The following is a 22,410-nucleotide window of genomic DNA, read 5'->3' on the forward strand; positions in this document are numbered from 1 at the left end:
AGAACGTCAAAGTTAGTATATTTTTGATCAGCATTGCCCTGGATGAATGATATAAAAAAATTTGCAAAGAAATTATTCTTTTCTTTGGGATTAATTGTGTAACATAGTGCATATGAGTGTGTGGAAAAATATCATCAGCAGCGAAGGATGGCTGGCTTGCGAAGAGATTAGCAGCAGTAGTCGAAAAAATGTGCACATCTTGTCCACCATTTTGAAAACAATCTTAAAAAAACAAAAAACAAAGGGAGATAACTCAATAATTCAAACTAGCAAGAATGCCATTAATCACTTAAAAATGATTTTCTTTATAAAAATAAAACTACTTGATCAATTTATGTGATTTTTGGAATCTGATTTTTTTGTTTACTCACAGGTATGTACATCATACAGATTTTTCTTTACTTTTTTTTTTTTTTTTAAACAAAAGAGGAATTCTGAACAAGAACCAAAGTTTTGAATGGGGCATAATATGAGCACAAACTCCTATTTGAAAATTCAAATATTTCAGATTTGCATTAAATATTATTCCATAATCATTAGACACCAATGAAACAAGATTTTCTGAATTGTATTTTTATCGTAAAGCCTCGAAAGCTTAAATTTGAGACATTTTTGAAAATTAAAATCATGTAATATATTTTGATCAAAACTAGAATAAGGGTTCTAGACATAAGGGTTAGTATCATTATATTTTGATTTTAATCTTTGTAAAGTGGGATAAAAGTAGTGCAAATCGGGGAATTAATTTTACTCATCATACATAGCATTGAACCGTTTGTCAAAGGGAACATGGATGGTAATGAGTGGGTCACGAAGGACCTATTAATCCTGCATTAGTCAAATGGGGTGTTTTGTCACCCCAATTTTGCTTAAGTGCTCATAATTCATACTTGCCAACTTATTTCTTTTCCTCCCTCCCAGTATTCTCCTGACTCAGTGAGGGTATAGCACATGTGGTATGACCCCGTTGTACCTCAGTTTTCCTTGGAAGTAGGTGTCACTTTGTCCTTCTGCAGTGTCCAGTCTCCCCAGCTGATTAACGTAGGTATGATTTCATGATTTTTGTATTTTTCCAGTGGGACTGAAAATTTATAGATATAAACACAGATTATGTATCATTAGACTACTCTGTAATATTTAATATGGAATTAATATGTTTTGGTATTTTCTTTATCATAAGTTTTGATTGGATTATTATTTTATTTACAATTTATAACTCTTTCAATCTTGTAACTACGAGCTTAACTAATGTAATATCTTAATTTTTGCTTAGTTTCTTTTATTGTATTATTTAATATTAATATCAACAAGATACAAGTGATTCAAACTGTTTAACAGCGGCTGTAGATATATTCTGAACCAGCATGATAACTATATTTTACAAAATAATAACACTATAAACATTTTTTTGTTTGGATGTATAAACACCCTATGGGACTAATCATGTTTGGAACAGCCAGGTGAAAAACGCAGAGTTAAGCAAAATTCCTTGGAGTTCAATTTATTCTTTATTTTCTAGAATCAAAATTAAAGAATGGATTTTGATGAAAAATGGAATAAGAATTCTAGAAATAAGGTTTAGTATCGTAATATTTCGATTTACTACAATACTATCTCATTGATTACTGTACATGCAATAACTCTTATCCCTGAGTGGCCTTCGGGCCTTGATAAGTGGTGACCACCATGTAAAAAAAAAAAAAATTTTAATCTTCATAAGGAGACATAGAAGTAGTGTAAAGTTGTTCTGTTTGGAGAATTAATTTTACTTATCCTACATAACTTTGAACCTCTTATCAAACATAAACCTGGATAATAAGCGAGTCACCAATTAAGCAAAATTTCCTGAATCTCAATTTATTCTTTAAACTCTTTGAATTTTAACCATTTTTTAGAATTAAGATCAAATCATGGATTTTGTTCAAAACTGAAATAAGGATTCTAGACATAAGGTTGAGTGTTATTACATCTTGAATTTTTAATCTTTTTTTTTTTATTTGAAAGTCACCATTTATCAAGGCCCAAAGGCCACTCAAGGATAATGGTTCATGAATGTAAGGTGGTAGTTTAGTAATTGTTAATGGTGTAAATTGGGTGGAATTTGATTATTTATGGGGACGATTCAACAAGAATTTGTTTACATTGGATTTGAAAAAACGTTTTAGAAGGTGCATGTGTGAATTTGAGAGGGAGCACCTCTTAAATGGAAAGTTTACAAAAAAAAAAAAAAAATTACATTGGCCCATGCTATTTATTAGGTCGTGGAAAATATATATTACAAAATTCATAATGATCAATTGTTCATAAAATTGTTTCTTTAACTTATAAAGGCCTGAACGCTGTTCGAGGATAAGGGTTAATGAATGTAAGGTGGTAGTGTAGTAATCATTAATGGTGTAAATTGGGTAGAATTTGATTATTTAAAGGGACAACTCAAGAAGAATTTGTTTACATTGGATTTGAAGGCTACCATGTTGTATTCAGCCAGAAAGCAGAACAGTGTTCCACAGGCGGGCAGTTCTGGGAAAGAAGCTTTGTTCATGGAATCTATGTTTAGATTTAGGCACAGAGAGAGTGGGGGGGGAAATCATATATAGTGTTTGTAGCTAGTTGAGTGGGGTTTTTTTAGTGAAGGAAGAGATAAAAGTGGTGAAAAACTTCTGTTTGGAGGAGGAGGAGGAGGAGGAGGAGGAGGAGGAGGAGGAGGGGGGTTATTTTATTTTTTTTCATCCACTATGAGTTGATCAGCCATTGTAAACGAGTATTTGAGCTTGCCTGTAATATTTGCCCTGAAGCATAATACAGTGGTGAAAATTAGGAAAGACACAAGAAGTGTAAATGATTTTCTAGCAGACATTCTGTGTGTGTGTAGGGGGGTCTAGTAATGAGGGAGAGGAAGAATGACCTGGGGGGTCCTAGACCAGTGTTGGCTGCTACAGGGCTGCACTAGGGGCGGGTGAGGGTTGGGGGCAAGAGATGAAGAAGAGTCCATCCTACCATGTCACACTGACCATTGGCTTCACCATTGGACACTGGGGATGGAATATGGACTGGGCTAACGTCTTAGGTGGAGGGAGATTTTCGGAGAAGAAGGAAGGAGCTACAGAGGACAGGACTTGGAAGCTTATTGTGCTGGCCAGCATTGCAGGAAGAAAAGAGAGATGAGGAAGGAGGGGAATGTCCATTAAAAGAGTGCCAATGCTTTAATAAAAGCCTTGGGAACTGGACAGAGAGGAGGAGGGAGTAAAGAGAATGAGGGTAGCCCAGATTTAAAGTGATGTAGGGGACAGAAAATGTGTGTGGGTGTGTGGGAGGGGGGTAATTATAATGGAGTTTTAGTATTCAGAGGCAAGCAGAAAAGGTTCCCCCTCCCTACCAACTTAGAAGGAAGGGGGGGTGGTAAAGCGGAATTCTTGTAATAGTTTGAACAAAAGAAATAAATAATTAACAAACTTCTAAATATGGAAAATATATCGGTGCTTGTATAGGTGTATCAGAATTTTTTAGGAATTTTTGACACCCCTAACTGCAAATAAAATATAAAAAAACTCGTAATTTCTCTTTTAAAGGTGGGTTGTTTATTTTCTTTATGGATTATACTTCCAAAATAAACTATTAAAGTTGTATAAAAAGTAATAGAAATTTAAAAAAAAAATAGTAATGAAATTAATTGAATGTTACGAGTGCAGTATTTTTCCATTTTTAAACTTTAAAAATCTATCAAAATTTTTCTATTGATTCTATTTTTACAATATTTTCAGGGTCAGTGTGAAATTTTATGTTCTTTCCAATAAATCGAATATAATATTTTAGACAAACGTTTTTTTTTAATTCACGCCCCCCCTTTTCAAATGTCTATTAAAAAGTAAATAATTAATTTATGTACCAAAGTTTTATATATCACAAATTGAAGATAAAAGATCAATAAATAATATATTCAAATTTAAAACAAAAAAAAAAGCAGTGTTTTTTTTAGAAATTTACCTGTAAAGTCCGAAGTTGAAAACCTTTTTTTTTTTAAAATCCACGTTGTTTTTTTTTTTTTTTTTTTTTTTTTTTTTTTTAAATGAAACCTTGGTCCTTGCTCCTTTAATTAAAAAAAAAAATTAGGGCTTGAATTACATTTTTCGAGGAGTTATAAGCTTCGAAAGATAGCGGGTGGAATTATTCAATAGTTTTCACGAAATTTCTGACACTGCTAGTGCTTGTATAGGTTGGTGATCTTTTAAAAGAACGGATTTCAGGTGAAAGCATTATTACATATGTGTCATGTCGAAATTAGTATAAGTTCCAAAAATTACGAAAAATGGTTCAATAAATGTACTAGATGTATTAAAAAAATTTAAAAAATCATCCAAAAATACATTTTTAATTTATGTGTTTAAAAATGGCGGACCCTGAATTTAAGTCAACTCGTTAATTTGATTCTATTTTTACTTGTAATTTTTTTCTACTGGACCATTTTTCCGTAATTTTTGGAATTTCGAGATGACACATAATGTTTTCACCTGAAATGTGTTTGTCTAAAAAAAAAAAAAATCACCAATCTACAGAAGTACCAAATCTTTTAATATTCCATCTCAGCCGGTAATTTATTGGCGTGAAAGATTTTTTAAAAATTCTATTATGCGATTAGATTTTCTCTTAATCGTCACTATTGCCGACAAAAATTACGTTAGAATTGGGAAATCAGTCAAAAAAACAATATATTTTGTTCTTCCTACTCATTGTACTCTTTTTGTGTTAAAAAAAAAAAAAATTAAATATGAAATTTGCATAAATACCAATTATGAGCAAATTAGTCATCTTTTTTGACAAAAACAAGTGATTAAACAAAGATTCTATAGCCTTTTTTGGCTAGCAATATAGTGCAGTATCTGTTCTGGTGCTTTTTGAATGGCCTTGTGTCTATATGTTTATTATTATTTTATGTTTATTGTAACATTTTCTAAAATGAAAAAATTTTACAAAGTGTAGTATCTGTTCTGGTGCTGCACTTATTCTCTCCTCAGTCAGTGCTTTCCTGCTGACTACAACATGGTCGTCTTCAAATCCCATGTTTGCTATAAACTGTCTCCATAAATAATAAAATTTTGTTCATTCCATTCATTATTTTCAATCCTCTCATAATATTCTTCATCTTTCAATCAGCAATCTATCTATCTCATTAAGTCTTATCCTCGAGTAGCCTTTAGATTTGATAAATGGTGATACATAAATACAAAAAAGAAAAAGAGGATGAATTTTGTGGGTAATATTTATACCAGCGTTTCTCAACTGGTGAAGATGCAAATTAATTTTGATGATTAAGTTTTCTTTAACTTCCGGTTGTATAGGTAAAAGAGCCATTTGTTTCTGATACCAGGAAATACTCGTGGAGTTATCTCCCCTGATAACAGGAAGTAACCAAGATGTGATTTCCCCTGGTAACTACATATGGAGGAGAGATGGTAACAACCATTTGCTTTTTGTGTGGATCTTAGCATCATTAGGGACACTGGCTTTATTAAATTACGCAACTCAGTGTCTGTGTCTGTGTTTCACTCTTTCACATTAATTATATATTACTAGCAGGGTGGGGATCGAGGGGGGGGGTCACTCAGCATTGCCCGGTCATTGAATACAGTTAAATAAAAAAAAATTAAATTAAAAAAAAAAAAAACAGGACTTTGGTGCTATCAGCCAGAAGCAAAACCATTTTGTGAGCTAAAAAAAAAAAAAAAAAAAAAAAAAAAACTGTGCTAGGCATGATGATCATACATAATATAAGTTCGTAAGCAAACACATTATCGATCGAACCACGACAGCACAGATGCTATGACGTTGCAAATTTAGTTTTTTAAAACGAAAACGCAAATTAACTGTTCGTGTATGCACAATTTACAAACAGTGTCAAAACCAAGGTTTTTACCTGACCCCCCCCTTCCCCGCTTCAAACAAAACAACAATATGATGTTTGGTGTGGACTTGGCGCCAGCTCACAAGTCCAAAGAGACCCAGGTGTGGCTTCAGAAGGAGTGCTATGACTTTGTAGCCTTCTCCCCCCCCCATCAACCTTAACTGCTGGACTACTTCGCTTGGTCATATGTCGAGAACATCACCACAACACCAAAGCTAGCCTGATCGCCGCCATCCATTAAGTGTTCACTGAGCTCCTGTCGGTGCTTGTGGAAAAGACATGCTCCCAGTTCTGGACCCATATTGAGGCAGTGATTGAGGCTAAAAGCGGCTACATTGAATAGCTGTCAATTCTACTACATAATCAAGTTACCTGAGTTGATTTTTTTAATAAAAGTTTTGAAATAAATTTGTAGAGTTGTTTTCTTTAGGGCGACAAATTTATCATTCCACTCTGTGGTTCTTGTTAAGTCAACCTCTTAATTAGTCAAAGCATACCCAAGTTCCACCATAACTTATCTTGCCTTTGGTAACATTTATTTATTTACTTATGGTGTTAGGTAGATGATGAGTCATGATCTACCTAACACTTACTAACCTTTATCCTCGAGTGACCTCTGAGCCTTGATAAGTGGTGACCCCATAAATAAATGTTACCAAAGGCAAGATAAGTTACTCTTCCACACAGTGCTTTTTTTAGAGGTCGCAAACTCTATATGAAAATAATTTACATAAAAATATTTTTATGATATAAAATTGTGATTTATTCCAAAGATTAAATTTTCGACATTTATAGTTTAAATACAATTTCGGGCAAATGGCTCCACTGCTTGCGTGTATATAGAGTAAACTACAAGTCAGATTTTCACAAACTATGCATTAAATTAGCCTGTATTTCATCAATAATGTGTCAAGTATTGTTTATCAAGTGGTCTATTATGTCTGGTTTATGTGGACAGTGGACTTTACATATCCCCAAACAAAATAATCTAATGGGGTTAAATCGCACTAGTTGACAGGTCCATTCCGTGAAATTATTCATTCATCAAACGTTTCTCTCAGTAAATTGATCGTATCATTTGCAATTTGTAAATGCTGCTCGGCTGTCAATCTCTTCATGATGAATTGCCAAACCAAGCTGAACTCAAAATAACTAACAGTTACCAAATCTGCAATTAAAGAAAATAAAGTTGTCAATTTAAAGTCTGCCGCCTCTAAAAAAACGTCCTATACCTAACTAAATAAGGTTTTGTGTTTTAACTTATCTATATATCTATAAAAGTGAAAATGTGTGTGTGTGTGTGTGTGTGTGTGTGTGTGTACATTTCCCTACCAAATAACTCTGTCAATTTTCGGTCTAGAGACGCGAGATTTGACATAAGGAGTATTGAGATTTGGGAAAATCTTTTTAATCAGTTTTCAGCCAGAAATTTGACTGTCAAGAGGTCAAAGTTCAATGATTTGACCTTTGAAAACTCTACCAAACTCCTGTGTCAATTTCCGCTATAAACACTTGAAATTTTAGATATAGGTTCCTTGGACATGCATCAAACTTTTTAATTTGACTTGAGCCAAAAAAAAGAAAATAAATGTTAAGGGGTCAAAGTTTTTAAAAAATTGACCTCTGTGGTCTCTAGCAAATTACTCAGCCAATTTCTGGTCTAAACATTTGAAATTTTACATAAAGAATATTCAGAGATAGGGCAAGTTTTTGAATCGGTTTGGGTCAAAAGTTTGAGCTGCCAAGGTGTCAAAGTTCAAAAGATTTGACCTTTGCGGTGTCTAGCAAACTATTCAGCCAATTTTGGGTCTAAACATTTAAAATTTATACATAACAGATATTTAGACATGCGAGCATTTTAATCAGTTTTAGGCTGAACTGCTAATGAATTCTAAAGTTAAAAACCATACATGACTTGAGTGCAATCAGCTAAAATCTAACCCAAAACATTTAGCACTCTAGCATTATTCACAACGATCTGAACTAAAGCTACACGCTTATTACAATATAGAGGATACACATTAGTTCAACTTAGCCAAACAGGTTCTAATTTTTCAGTTTTGATGCCTTAGCAGCTTTTTTTCCTACAAAAATTTGTTCAACAGGTCAGATTAGCTTATATCAAGTTTCAAATCTGTATACCAAAAATTGATAGAGTAGTTTAGTAGAGATTGTTCCTCCCCACACAGATCTGAATCCCCTATATAGCAAGTTTCAAGTCCAAAACTTGACACAGTAGTTTGGTAGAGACAGTTCCACACACAGACAAAGTCACTTTATATATACACACACACACACACACACACACACACACAAAGTTATCGATATTCAATTGAAAAACTCATGAATTAAAACTAGGTTATTAAGAGTGCTCAATAAAAATAGCAAAATATAATATTTTTATATTTATGTAATAGTTTTATATATATATATATATATATATATATATATATATATAAACAAAAGTGTTTTTATTTTTTTTTGAAGATTATAAGTGGAGAAGCACACCAGCCCAATTGCTTAGAAGCCATCAGAAAAAAGCCTCAAACATCCAACTCCAATCCTTTCTCCTCCAGAAAGCTGGCTCTGACCACTTCCCCTTTCTATCACCTAGAATATTTTCATCCCTGACTGATTTAGGTCTTTGTTAGTGGTCACCATTCGACCACCCAGATATCATTTACTTGAGATATCCACTGGAGATAATCCTTTGTTTAAATAGATTTTTAAATACACTTAAAAGTTCTCAACGAAAGGGAAATAACTTTTACACGTCCTTGCAAGATTTACATCCGGGTACTAATACCTTTTACAGTATCTCATCATTTTCATACTGGTGAGAAATTTTTTTCTATATTCGTTGTTTTGAAAAAAGATCTGTTCCAATCTGCTTTTAATGATAAATCAAATAATTTGGATCATCTAAACTAATGCCCTCACCTTGAGCATCATTTTCATATTTCAGCAGATGTAACCTCCGACCTTCTTCAAGTGTATCTCGTCAAACTCCCAACAATCTGTAGTGTAACTAATACAATATTAGTTAAAAATTCTGTTCTAAGTGATTCTTCTGGAGATTGCAGGTTCAATTCTCAGTTCAAGTGATGCTAAGAATACAATTGCAAAAAGATTTCTACCTTGTCATGGCTGACGAAACAAGAGCATGTTATCCCTGTGGAATAAATAAATAAAGGGTTCCATTCAAAATTCTGTGCAGATTCATGAATTTGACAAGAAGATTCCTGAATTCGACAAGATACACCTGAAGAAGGTCTGAGGTTACATCGACCAAAATGTTATGAAAATAGCAACCAAGATGAGAATAGTATGATGTTTCTGAATTTTTGAGATGAGGATTCGTTATTCATATTATTTAGATTCTTCTGTCTACTCTTCTCATCTTGAGTGTCATTTTCACAACGTTTCGATCAATGTGACCTTCTGCAGGTGTATCTTGTCAAACTCGGGAATGTTTCTGTTGAACTCGGAATTTTGAACGGAACCCTATATTTACTTCACAGGGGTAGCATGCTCTTGTTCCGTCAGCCATGACTGGATAGAGGTCCTAAATAATTCGCAATTGTATTTTTTGGTTGCCTACACTGAGAATTGAACCTTCAACCTTCAGGAGAATATCACTTTTACAATTGATTTTTCCAAGTACTCTAACCACTGCGCCATGGGTCCTTGCAGACTGAAGAAGGTCAAAGGTTACATTGACTGAAACATTGTGAAAATCATACTCAAGATGAGAAGAGTAGTTTTGTGAATCCAAATAATACGAATGCGTATAGTAGTCTGAATAATACTAAAAACACACATAAAGGGATTCAACATCACTTATCAAGACCAAAAGCTATTCGAGGATAAATGTTGATGAAATTTACAGTTGGATGGTGGAATCATACCAGGAATGGGAACTATGTTTGATTAATTTGCAGGACGACTCAACAGATATTTGTTGATATCAAACTTGAAAATGACCATGTTGTAGTATGTAGGGAAACATTTCTGTAGTAATATGCTGCACAGGTGGGGGCGTTCTTGGAAAAAACTCTGTTCATGGAATTCCATATATGTTCTAGAGTTCAGCATAAAGATTCCAGAGTTCGAAAGGATGCACTTGAAGAAGGTTGAAGGTCACACCGACCAAAACGTGAAAATAACAATTAGCCTGAGAATAGTAGTCCGCATGATCCAAGTTATCAATCCACATTTCAAAAATTCTGAAACCGAAAATAAATCAGTATTCAAATTAAATCGTGCCGATCTGGCATAATAGTTAGAGCATTCACTAATGCGCCAGGAATCTGGGGTTCAAGCGTCGGTTGGCGGATGCTGATATCAAAGACTCAAAATATGGTACTTTATACTTCCTTGATAAACACTCAACATTAAAAGATAAGGATCAAGGGTAAGTGGAGTAATCCAGGGAAAAGAGTGGCGCCCCCCCCCCCACATCTCTGTAAAATAATCAATAAAAGGAGAGACTTTGAGTTGCCTTCAACTACGATTGATCTATTTATTTATTTTAGGGTTATTGTCGATGAAAGATGTTTCCTGAGAATTTTTAAAAATACAATTGCTGTATGAGCAATTATACAAGGCGGTGACGGTAGCTAAGTGGTTAACAACACTGCAAACCTGGATGTATCAAGTTCAAATCCAGTTCATTTCACAAAACATTTTCATCAAACCTACACTTGATTTTGGGTCTAATTTCTTGGAAAAGAAATAAACAAAACATTATTGCTGTATAAACAATATTATTTTTGCGTATACAGTGACTGTATCCACAATGCTTTTTTTGATATGCTAGGACATCTGAGGATTTCAGGAGGAGAAAGGATTCATCATTAAGGAGGTGATGGTGGCTCAGTGGTTAACGACACGGACTGACAACCTGTGTGAGTCAGGTTCAAATCCAGTTTGTTTCAGAAAAACATTTTCACTTAGGGATGTTGGCAACCTTCATGTAAGTACCTGATGTCTTTTCTTTTTTTTTTTTTTTTTACATAGGAGTCATCACTTATCAAGGCCCGGAGGCCACTCGAGGATAAGTATTAATGGTATGGTAGTTAATGTGATAATATTGTAGTAATCGTTAGTAGTGAACATTTGGTAAATTGGATTATTTAAGTGGATGGCTCATCAAGAACTTGTTTACATTGGACTTGAAGACAATCATATTGTAGTCAACTGGAAAGCAGACAAACTGAAGAGAGACCCACAGGCGGGCATTTCTAAGAAAGAAGCTTTGTTCATGGAATCTACAAGTGTTTTTCGTGAAAGTTTGGCAAGGGGAGTAGACCATAGATCGGAGCTCAGACGAGCACTTGCCAAAGAAAGAATTCTAACTAGAAAGATATCAGGGAAACGAATGCCAACAAGTTTGAATCTGGTCTGCTTGACAGAAACATTTTCATCAAATTCACAATTTATCTTATGGCCTAACATCTTGAAAAAGAAGTAAAGAAAACATTATTGCTGTACAAGTAATATTATTCTTGCATATACAGTGATTGTATTCAGTGTTTTTTTGTTTTTTTTTAACATTCTAATGTAATTATTGCTAATTAAATAGCTCAAAAATTAAACTGGTTCCTGTCTAGAATTCTCCCGATATTAAAAAAAAAAAAAAACTAAAGAAAAATTTTTATGATGTACATACCTGTGATCGAAATAAAAATTATATCATATACCAAAAATCACATAACATGATCAAGTAGTTTTTATCTTTAAACAAGAAAATCTAATTTTGTGGCTAAACGAACAGCAACAATATTGTGATGCCATCTTGCAAACAGTCTGAAGGAAGGAGAAAGATAACTTTAAATAATTCAAAATTGCAAGATTTTAGAAAGCCATTCTTAATATGGGGAAGTGGAGGGAGAAGGTACATGGGAAAAACTCAAATATGTTTAAAAATAATTTCCGTTATAGAAATAAAACTACTTGGTCAATTTATGTGATTTTTAGAATACAATATTTTCTTTCTGTCATGGGTATATGCATCATACAAAATTTTCTTAATTTTTGGTTTTTAGTGGAGGAGGAAATTCTGGAGAAGCACCATTAAACTAAATAATGAAGCTTTACCCTACATTTTGTTTGGTTCAGATTTGATCTTATATCCTTTGCATAGGATTAGAAATAAACCAAGAGAAAACAGAATGTATGTCTACAACTGAATCACAGTTTAATGTAAACATGACTATTCACAGTAAACCCATCAAACAGGTCAACCAATTCATTTATTTAAGGTATAAACTGACTTTCTCCAGTGATCACGAGATCATACTGAAACCAAGAATTGTGCTGGGTTAGTCGGCTTTTCAAAAACACATCACCATTCTAAAATAAAAAAGGGAGCCGATAACTGTTAAAAAGTAAAAGTTTATTTAATTTATCCCATCCCATGGACTTGATTGTACCACATGGACTAAACAACTAGCCAATCGCATTGAAGTATTTCAAAATCATGTAATACGTTCAATTACAGGACATTGCCTTATTGAAAAAAAAAATAAAAAATCCACTCTTTGTCAAACTACGGTTTCAGGTGAGCATTGTCTGAACCCAAAGCAGGCCAGATGATTAATTGGTGAAAACGTGGTGAGGCAACAACAACAACAACTATGGAAGGCAGTAATTACTGGGGATACAATTACAAGACTCCACATTCCTGTCCCATCGCAGTTAACCACCTGAAGAAGGAGGATGTGTTGGCCGAAACGTGGTGAAACAACAACTATAAAGATAAGGATAACAGTTCGCAATAAAATGAATACATACGCTTAACCAACTGGATTAGCAACAAAATCGCACCCCTTCACTGTGGAGGTCTCTAGATGCCAGAAGATTTTCTGTTGTAATGATTTCTTTCCTCGGACCCCTTCTCTTCTCCCTCCCTGTTTTCTTGACAATACCAATATACAGGCGCTATCCTTGAGTAGTTCTTTGTACAAGTGTTTAGCAGGACGGCCTGGCATGAGGATACTTGCAAGTAAACCCTGACTAAATATTCTAAATAATATAGTATTCATGACACCAATAAGATCTTCTTGACATAGATAATCCACATTGGTTTTTACGAGGAATGGTGCACCTTCTCCAAGTGACGTTACCTCAAGTAATATCACGAAAATGGATATTCCACCAGACTAGATGAATTCTTGTCCTGGAATCCAGCAAGACAAAGAGACCACAAGAAAGAAATAACAAATTTATGTTCTCAACTTCTTTATCAACTCAGTTTTTGAGATGTAAAGGAAGTATTTGAATATCTATGTATTTCATACAGAGATCGTTAACCTCAGGAAGGGGATCCTCTTGATTTCTGAGAAATTTTACTGAATTAAATTGAAAGTAAGATAAATAAATGTGAAGAAACATATTGCTGCCAAAAATCTTCACTCAGATTGCTCTTTTATAAATCTGGCCTCTATCAAAGTAACCCTTTCACTTCAGTGGCAATATGCCTTTGTTTAGGGTGAATTATAAAAAAAAAAAAAGTATTTTAGTAAATTTATAATTTCTCAGCCAAAATTGTGGGCAATTGATGTCAAGATATCGTCTGCTATTTTAAAGGGCTATATTTCATTATATTTTTTATCTATTTATATAAAACTAGCAGGATAACCCGACGTTGCCCAGGATTGAATGATTATTAGCAAATGTTTCATACTCCCATATTTTTATTATCATCGAAATCGATAAAATAGCCAATTTTTCAATCAAATCCATTGATTGCCTAATTGATTGCTCTAATCGGAGATCCGTTGGGATGCACCCTAGAGGAAGCTCCACATGCCTCTTGCAGTGACTAAGTTCACAATATATTGTAGTCCACATTGCACTGTAGAGAACCTACTGTTGATTTTATAAATTTATTTTTATATATAATGGCTTGCATTAAAGTTTAAAATGCAAAAGTCAAGTATCATGCTTTAGTTGTGCTCTAAACAAAAACATTTTATTTCGAATGTGTCCTTGTCATATCCAAGAACCTACTGTTGATTTTATATGCCTGGCCTTACTGCTTGTGCAGTGATAATGGCTTGAATTTAAGTTCAAAATGAAAAACTCAAGTATCATTGTGAAATTGTGATTTAAACAAAAACATTCATTCCAAACATGCTCCTGTCATATCAAAGAATCTAATGTTGATTTTATATGTTGGGCCTTTCAGCTTGTGCGGTAATAAACCTTTTCAACATGCACTTGTGATGTTAGGCTGTGTAAGGTGTTAACTTTGGTCAAAATCGCTTCCATCGGATTATTTTTATTTTTGATACTTATCAAAGACATTCTGACACAAAACCTATCTAAGAACACTGCACATAAAGTACTTCAGTGTGAAATTTCATAAAAATTGATCCAGCTGTTTTCGGGTACATAGGGAACGAACTCACAGACCTGCAGACCATGCTCCTTTGATATAATAGTAGAGAAAAAAGTCAATTTACTAATTGAAATTTTTTTTTTAAATTGTGAAATAAAAATCGTTTTTTTTTTTTTTTATAACTGGATTCGATATGTGAGGACACATAACCTTTTAAAAATGGCAGACGATTAATTGATGTCACAGTTTTCTTTCAATATTTCCACTTTAAAGTTTTTTTTTTTGTTGGTTTGTTTTTTGCTAGAAAAGTGACACCATCGAAAAACTATTTTTGTCACTGGAGCAAAGTAACACCATTATTGACTGACCTATACACTTTAAATCTAGCAATAAATTACTTTTGAAATAACAGTTGCAGGGTATCAAAATTTACATTTCCAATTTCTCAATGTCATAATAACAACCATTTTTATTATCTTCTATCTATCTTCTATTATATAATATTAGCATGGTTACCAGGCGTTGCCCGGGTGTGTTGAGGTGTATTAAGGACTCCCCACCCCATAGGATGAAAAGAGGTGTTAAAAAAAAAAAAAAAAAAAAAGTGGTAGTGTCGTGGGGTTAAGGAACACCGAAGGGGGGGGGGGGGTAAAAAAAATTGTCTTTCCCTACCAAACTACTCTCAATTTTCAGTCTACAGACTCGAGATTTGACATTAGTAAAATCTTTTTAATCAGTTTTTGGCAAGAAATTTGGCTTTCAAACGGTCAAAGTTCAATGATTTGACCTTTAAAAGCTCTACCAAACTCCTCCACCAATTTTGTGTCTAAACACTTAAAATTTTGGATCTAAACACTTAAAACTTGGACATGGATCAATCTTTTTAATTTGATTTAAGCCCAAAACAATAAATGTTAAGGAGGTCAAAATTGGGGTAAAAGTTGGAAAAAAAAAAAAAACATGGACCTTTGCAGTCTCTACCAATTTTTGGTCTAAACATTTGAAATTTTACATAAAGTGTACTCAGACATAGGGCAAGCTTCTTAATCAGTTTTTGGCCGAAAATTTGGTTGCCAAGGGGTCAAAGTTAAAAAGATTTGACCGTTGTGGTCTCTAGCAAATTATTCAGCAAATTTTGGGTCTAAATATTTGAAATTTTACATAAACGATATTCAGACATGCCACAAGCTTTTTAATCAATTTTGGGGCAAAAATTTGGCTGCCAAGAGGTGAAAGTTGAAAGAGTTGACCTTTGCAGACTCTACTAAACTCCTTCACCACCAATTTTGGGTCTAAACACTTGGAATTTTAGATATAAGGTACGTGGACATGAGACAAACTTTTATATATATATATATATATATATATATATATATATATATATATATATATAAATTATGAATAGTGCATAGAGCAAAGGAGGGCTAACTGCTTGTAAATATATAAATTAAACACAATCTGAGAAAATTATTTTTTTTTCTTACATTTTAATAAAACTTGCGGAGAATGCTCTGTTTTACGGTTGTTGTAAAAATGGAACGGAAATTTAAATTTCGTTCCATTTTAAATTCGGTACATTTTTACATTACGCCCAACTCCTCGTTCACTGCACATTCGACATGTCAACTTGTGTAGGTTTTCTGGTATGCTGACAATGTTGAGGGTGTCTATTCCGAAAGCCGTTCTTAATATGGGGTGTTTATTCGTTGTAAGCATACCCGAAAAGCTATAAAAATCGACATTCCAAATGTGAACGGCGAGTTGGTTGGACTTATGTAAAAAAAAAAAAAAATACCAAAAAGGTATACCAAATTGACCTTTTCCGTTTAAAAATTTAATTATTTCGTTTTTCTTATTAAAAATTTTATTTTTATATAAAAAAATAATCTCTCGTTTTTTTTTTTATATACATAAAAAGTACGATTGTTGAATGTTATTCTTTCGATTACTTTCGTTTTTGGGGGTGCAAAAAAAAAAAAAAATTAAAACGGAACGAAATTTTAATTTCCGTTCCATTTTTACAACAACCGCAAAACAGTGCATTCTCCACAAGTTTTACCTACATTTTTAATAATTAAAAGACTATTTTTTTGTGTGGCTATATAAAAGGAAAGTAAAATAATTCATGTCGGTATTTGTAACGTTTGCCTACGTCACAAATACCGACATGAATTATTTTAAAGGGGACACTTGTGAAATCAGTCAAAAACAAACGATTCTGCTTTATTAATTTCCGACCTATTTTTTTTTCTTTTTTTTTTAATGGGGGTATTGAGATTTTTTTTCTTCTTAAGTCCTGTCTTTATTAGTAATGAATAAACTATTCATTGGCATACGTCTTGTTTATTGAGATTGGGCGGCTTATTACTTTATTCATAACCAATAATTACAGAACGTAAAATTATTAGGTGGACCTGAAGAATCTTGCCCCCCTGTTTTTTTTTTTTTTTTTAATCTTTTTTTTTTTAGCGGATTACTATTGAATGGACATTAATCTACCAGATTATCAAACACAAAAAAAATAATACTTAAATGTTTGTTGTTGATGTTTAGTTTCTAATGCAGCCTTCCCTTCTGTAAATCATCCATTTTTAACAGCTCTACGTTTTTAGGCCAAATTTCGCGAATTTTGTCTTTTTTAAAGTAGTTCGGATTTTTTTTAAAGATTATTTTAAAAACGAAATCAAAAAATGCTAAACAACTTTAAAAAAAAAACAAAAAAAAAAAGGGCTAAATTCGCGAAATTCGGCTCCAAAACGTCGAGTTGTTCTAAAATGGGTGATCGATTTACTAGAAGGTTGCATTAGAAATTGAGCACCCCTAAAAATATTTAAATATTGACTTTCCATTTTTATTTATTTTTGATAATCTGATAATTTAATAATTCACTGAAAAAAGTGAAAAAAAAATAAATAATAATTAAAAAAAATAGAGTAAGGGGGACAAGATTCTTCAGGTCCACCATTAATATTAATTAAAAAAAAGAAAACATAAAAATAACTCACAAAATAATTTTTTTTCTTCAATTTTTTTTGCTAAAAAAATAATTTATGTTGGTAATAATAGAATTTATTTAAAAAAAATATATATATTTAGTGAACATGATATTTACAAAAGGGAATGCATACTACGTGACTTGGCGACTTAAGGAGAACAAAAGAAAAAGGGGCGAAAGGCCCTTTCAGTGAAAGGGTTAGGCTTTGGAATCTCTAATTTGAGTGATAGAATACTTGAGAGATCCTCACAATACCTAACCTCAAAAAATATTTAAAAATTAAAATTAATAATAAAAAAATATATGTGTATATAACTAGAAAAATTGGAAAAATATAAATATTCGGACATTTAATCCGTTATGTGTGTGTACGGGGGGGGGGGTCTTGTATTACAAAGTACCAAGACGGCGGTGGAGGGAGGAGAGGGGGGGGCGGGTTCTTATAGAACGTCCTCCAGAATTCTGACTTTTCTCCCTTAATTTCTTTGGTTGAAAGAGAAACAAAAAACAATTTAAATTATATCTGGAAAATGTTTACTTTAACTACAACAGAAAACCGACCAATAAAATTTGGGTTTTATAGGTTTTCGAGGTCGCTGACAACGAATCTGACATTCAAACCCGTCGCAAATTTACTGTTTGCATGGCATTAACCCTAGAACTCTCGCACTATTTTGTGCCAACTCACCGTCATCGTTTAGGCTATTCTTATATGATGCGTTCGCGCATGGACGCGCGTAGTAAAGTGACTTGTCACATTGCGGAAGAATTTTTTTCTGTTTTACGTAATTTTTTATGCTTTTTTAATTGATCTAAAAAAAAAAAAATTTAAGTTTTCATTAGCGGTCTACAAAAGTATTTTTCTTTTCTTTTTGGAGGGAAGGGTTATTCAATGATAGAATTTGTAAAACATTTAAGAGGTGCTTCTGCAGTTTAATTTACCGTTTTCCGCCTCTCCCCACCGTTTTACCGTAAGTAACGCGAACCCGCCGACATACACCGAGCAGAAGAACTGTTTAATTTTTCACAAAAATTCTGTTTATATTGGGGGCGGTGAGGCGCGCGACCCCCCCCCTAATGTAAACAGAATTTTGTGAAAAATTAAACAGTTCTTCTGCTCGGTGTATGTCAGCGCGTTACTTACGGTAAAACGGTAAATTAAACTGCAGAACATCTCTTAAATATTGTACAAGTTCTATAATTGAATACCCCCCCTGCAAAAAATTTAAAAAAAAAAACGAAAAATAAAAAATGCTTTTGTAAATCGCTCGTGAAAACTTATAAAATAAAAAAGCATTAAAAACTACGTAACACAGAAAAATGAACCAGATTTTGTTATTTCAAATGTCTGCTTAAAAATTCTCACTACAAGTCACCTTACTATGCGCGCCCATGCGCGAAGGCATCATGTAAGAATAGTATAAACGATGGCGGTGAGTTGGCACAAAATAGTGCCAAGGTTCAGGGGTTAATGCCATGCAAACGGTAAATTTGCGAATGCGTTGTCAACGACCCCGAAAACCTATGGAAAAACAAAGGTAAAACTATACAAACACCGTGACAGCGAATTAACCCTAACCCCTAACCCTAACCCTGACCCTAAACCTAACCCTAAACCCTAACCCTAACCCTAACCCTAACGCTGTCACGGTGTTTGTATAATAATACCAAAACAAATTTTATTGGTCAGTGTTCTGTTGTAGTTAATGTAAACATTTACTGAAAAATGTCCCCTCCCCCCAAAAATTGTTAATAAATTGGGTGCTTGTTAAGATAGATCGATTTTTTTTAAATATGCGGTTTTCAACCAAAGCAACAGTACTTACTTGTCATGTCAAAATGGTAATATATTTAAAAATTATGAAAATTCATGCAGTAGAACAACTGCTACTGGATTTTATAAATGAAAAAGTCTATCGCTATCGTCTAAAACAAAACGTCACAATTAAAGTAGCGAAATGGGAGATCAGTATGTCCCTTGTATTCGCAATCTTTAAGGTGTTCACATCTAGGTAAAATTCTATTTCCCCCAATTTTGCGTAAATATTAGTTTTAACTATGAATAATTTTCAACTTGATGAATTTTCGTAATCTTTTAATAAACTACTATTTTCGACATGATAAGTAAATACTGTTTTTGCTTAAAACAACATATTTAAAAAAAAAATCGATCCGTCGACTATCTTAAACATCATAAATTGAATTGAATGTTTAACTATGAAAATCTACAACTTTAGAAAAAGAATTTGAATTAAAAAACAAACTTTTTTTTTTCGGATAAAAATAAATAAAACCACGTGCGTTTTCTTTGTTTTTTGGCTTTTTCTTAAACTAAAAAAGAGTAATTACAATTTTAATATAAATTAAAGATTTAAAATGGGTTGAAAAAATAAATATGCTACAAATAAATGTTACCAAAGGTAAGATACGTTGCCCACCTGGATAAATTTGCTGTTTAAACTTTTTTTAAACCGTTTTTTTTTTTTTTCAAAAGAAATCTAATGTTAACTCTGTTCAATTAAAGAAAAAAAAAAAAAAAAAAAACATGGCCAGCATAAACATTTGCACAAGTCTTTGATAATCGCCCAAAACTCGAAAATTAAATAACATACTCGTAGTATTCGCACGACACGATTGGTGACATTCACTGGTAGTGGTGGTACTGGTGGTTTGGTACACTACCCACCCAATAAATGTCACTTTTTCGTTTTGTTGTTTAGAAATGTTACCGTAAGATTTATTGGGTGGGTTTCTGCCACCATTTTGTTTTATTTTTATTTTTTAAGCCATTATCGCGATTATACAAAGATGTAGAAGTCATACGGCGGCATTTTTTTTTTTTTTTTTTTTTTTTTTTTTTTTGCTTTCGCTCGACACTTTATTTTTGGAACCAAATAAACGTTTTTAAAATAAGAAAAACACTAAAAAGTTTTTGAAAAACTTATCCAGCTAAGTAGAAGAGTAAACTTATCGTGCCTTTGGTAGCATTTTTTTTTTTTTTTACACAGTGATCACCACTTATCAAGGCCCGGAAGCCACTCAGGGATAAGGGTTATTGCAAGTACATTACGTTAGTGTGGAGATTTGATGAAGTGTTTAATTAAGGGGGCGGTTCAGGAATTTGTTAACATTGGACTTGAAGACATCCAAATTGTAGTCAGGAGGGAAGCAGGCAGACGGAACAGAGTTCCACAGGCGTGCAGTAGTTCTAAGAAAGAAGCTTTGTTCATGGAATCCGCGTTTGTCTATTGTAAAACAATGTTATCTACTTAATTATTGTCGCAATTATTGCATAAAACAATGCCGAAAAACATGTACTTTCACTATTTCCCGATCCATGGTGCGCCATTATTTTTAAACTATAACAAGGGAAGTCACTCAAAGTTTGGAAAGTATAATTCGCAATTTATTTTAAAAACTATTTTTCAATAATAATTAATTTTACTTTATTATTTTTCGTAATTTTTGGATATTTTACTAATTTCGGCATGACAAGTAAATAGATACAAGTTTTTTTTTTTCATTTATTGAAATTTAATATTCCAATTTTCGTTCTTATTCCGAAAAAACACCCTTTATCCATTAGAGGGATCTAATAACGAATTACAAAAACAGAAAGGTAACCACACAAAATGAAACCCGGGTTCCTCAAAGTGAAAACTTAAAACCACTTACTGGTTTATTTACATTTTGTTTTTGTAAATCAGCGAAATCGCTTTTTTTGTTGCTATTTTAATAAAATAATTTTGGTAAATTTTTACTTGGTTTCCACCTTGACATTTTCCTTTAAAATGGCGAGGGTTTTTCGAGTATGCTTAAAACGAATATCACATTTATATTTTCTGCAAATAAGTAGTATTCTGCATACTACGCAATGTTATAAGTGGTGGCCACTGTTGCACGCGCAAGCGCGCAGCAAAACTATGCGCTTCTTGCGCGACTACTTATAATATGAGAAATTACATTGCTTAATATGCGGAATACGAATTTGCGGAAAATTTAAATCCAATATTCGTTTTCAGCATACCAAAAACTGTAAAAGTCGTAATTTTTAAGAAAAATGTTATGGTGGGAATCATGTAAAAATTTAATGGTATTACTTTCTAGTGTTCAGTTTAAAATTCGCAAGAAAATTTAGAACTCTTCTACAATTAAAAAATTGCTTGGGGATGTTAAACTGCACTAGTGCCAATGCTTCTTTTTTCCTTTTTTCTTTGTATCCGATTTTTTTTTTTTTTTTTTTTTTTTTTTTTTTGTATCTGATTCCATTTTGTGTTGTTTCCTTTCGGCTGTTGTCGTAAATCGTTACCGGATTTTACCGAAGTTAATATCGTCAGCCATGGAGGTTGTTCTATACAAGCACCAAGAAAATGAAATATAAACAACCTCAATTACAAAAAATTTTTAAAAAATGGAAGATTAAAAAATGTAAATATAATTATAGATTATTCCGTTTTAAAAATAATCGGCTTTCTTCAAGTTCAGCCAGTGATTGTTTTACAAAGGATTTACTTTCGTTTTGAGCAGACCGTTCTGCTTCCCGATGGATGTCCCGGAAAAGATCCTTCTGAGTAATGTTTACCAGTTTTAAAATAAACAAATAACCTTGGCTGTTTTTCAGAATAACGGAACATTTAACTGGTAAACATTAATCAGAAGGGACTTTTTCAGGGCAATCAAAGTAAAGCAGAACGGTTCACACAATCTTTTGTAAACACACAGATTGAACTTGAACAAAGCAAAATAATCAATATTTGTCTTTGTTTTCTGACAAGTGACTCTTCGATTAAAAAAAAAAAACGAAAAAAAGAAAAATTCCAAGATTAATAAACATTTTTCAGTAAACACTTAATTTACGCACCGTACTGAAATAATAGCGTTATTTTGAAATCCACTCTTAACACGGGGAGAGAGCTTTGTTAACTATTCTGTACTTTCACCTAATATTTTAATAAACCAAAGATACCGGGAAAATTGAATCTAACTTGAAAATCCTATATAATATATAGCACGGTCTGTAAACTGCAAAAGTACTGATTTTCAAAATAAATAAATTAAAAGAAAAAAAAAAAGGTAAGTCGACGTGACCTGGATTCGAACCCGTGAATACTTTCAAGTTTATTTACTTCTATTTAAAACAATCACCCTTTTCCTTCCCTATGTATTATTGCG

The 22,410-nt window shown here is 32.9% G+C and overlaps 1 long non-coding RNA gene across 1 annotated transcript in view; it reads right to left on the reverse strand.

Annotated features, from left to right (window-relative positions):
- LOC145293704 (uncharacterized) overlaps positions 1-22,410 on the reverse strand; it is a 90,994-nt gene that overhangs the window by 68,022 nt on the left and 562 nt on the right. The window lies entirely within an intron of this gene.

Source organism: Euprymna scolopes, chromosome 15 (genome assembly GCF_053919585.1).
Source record: "Euprymna scolopes isolate OS-2025 chromosome 15, ASM5391958v1, whole genome shotgun sequence".
NCBI lineage: Eukaryota > Metazoa > Mollusca > Cephalopoda > Sepiida > Sepiolidae > Euprymna > Euprymna scolopes.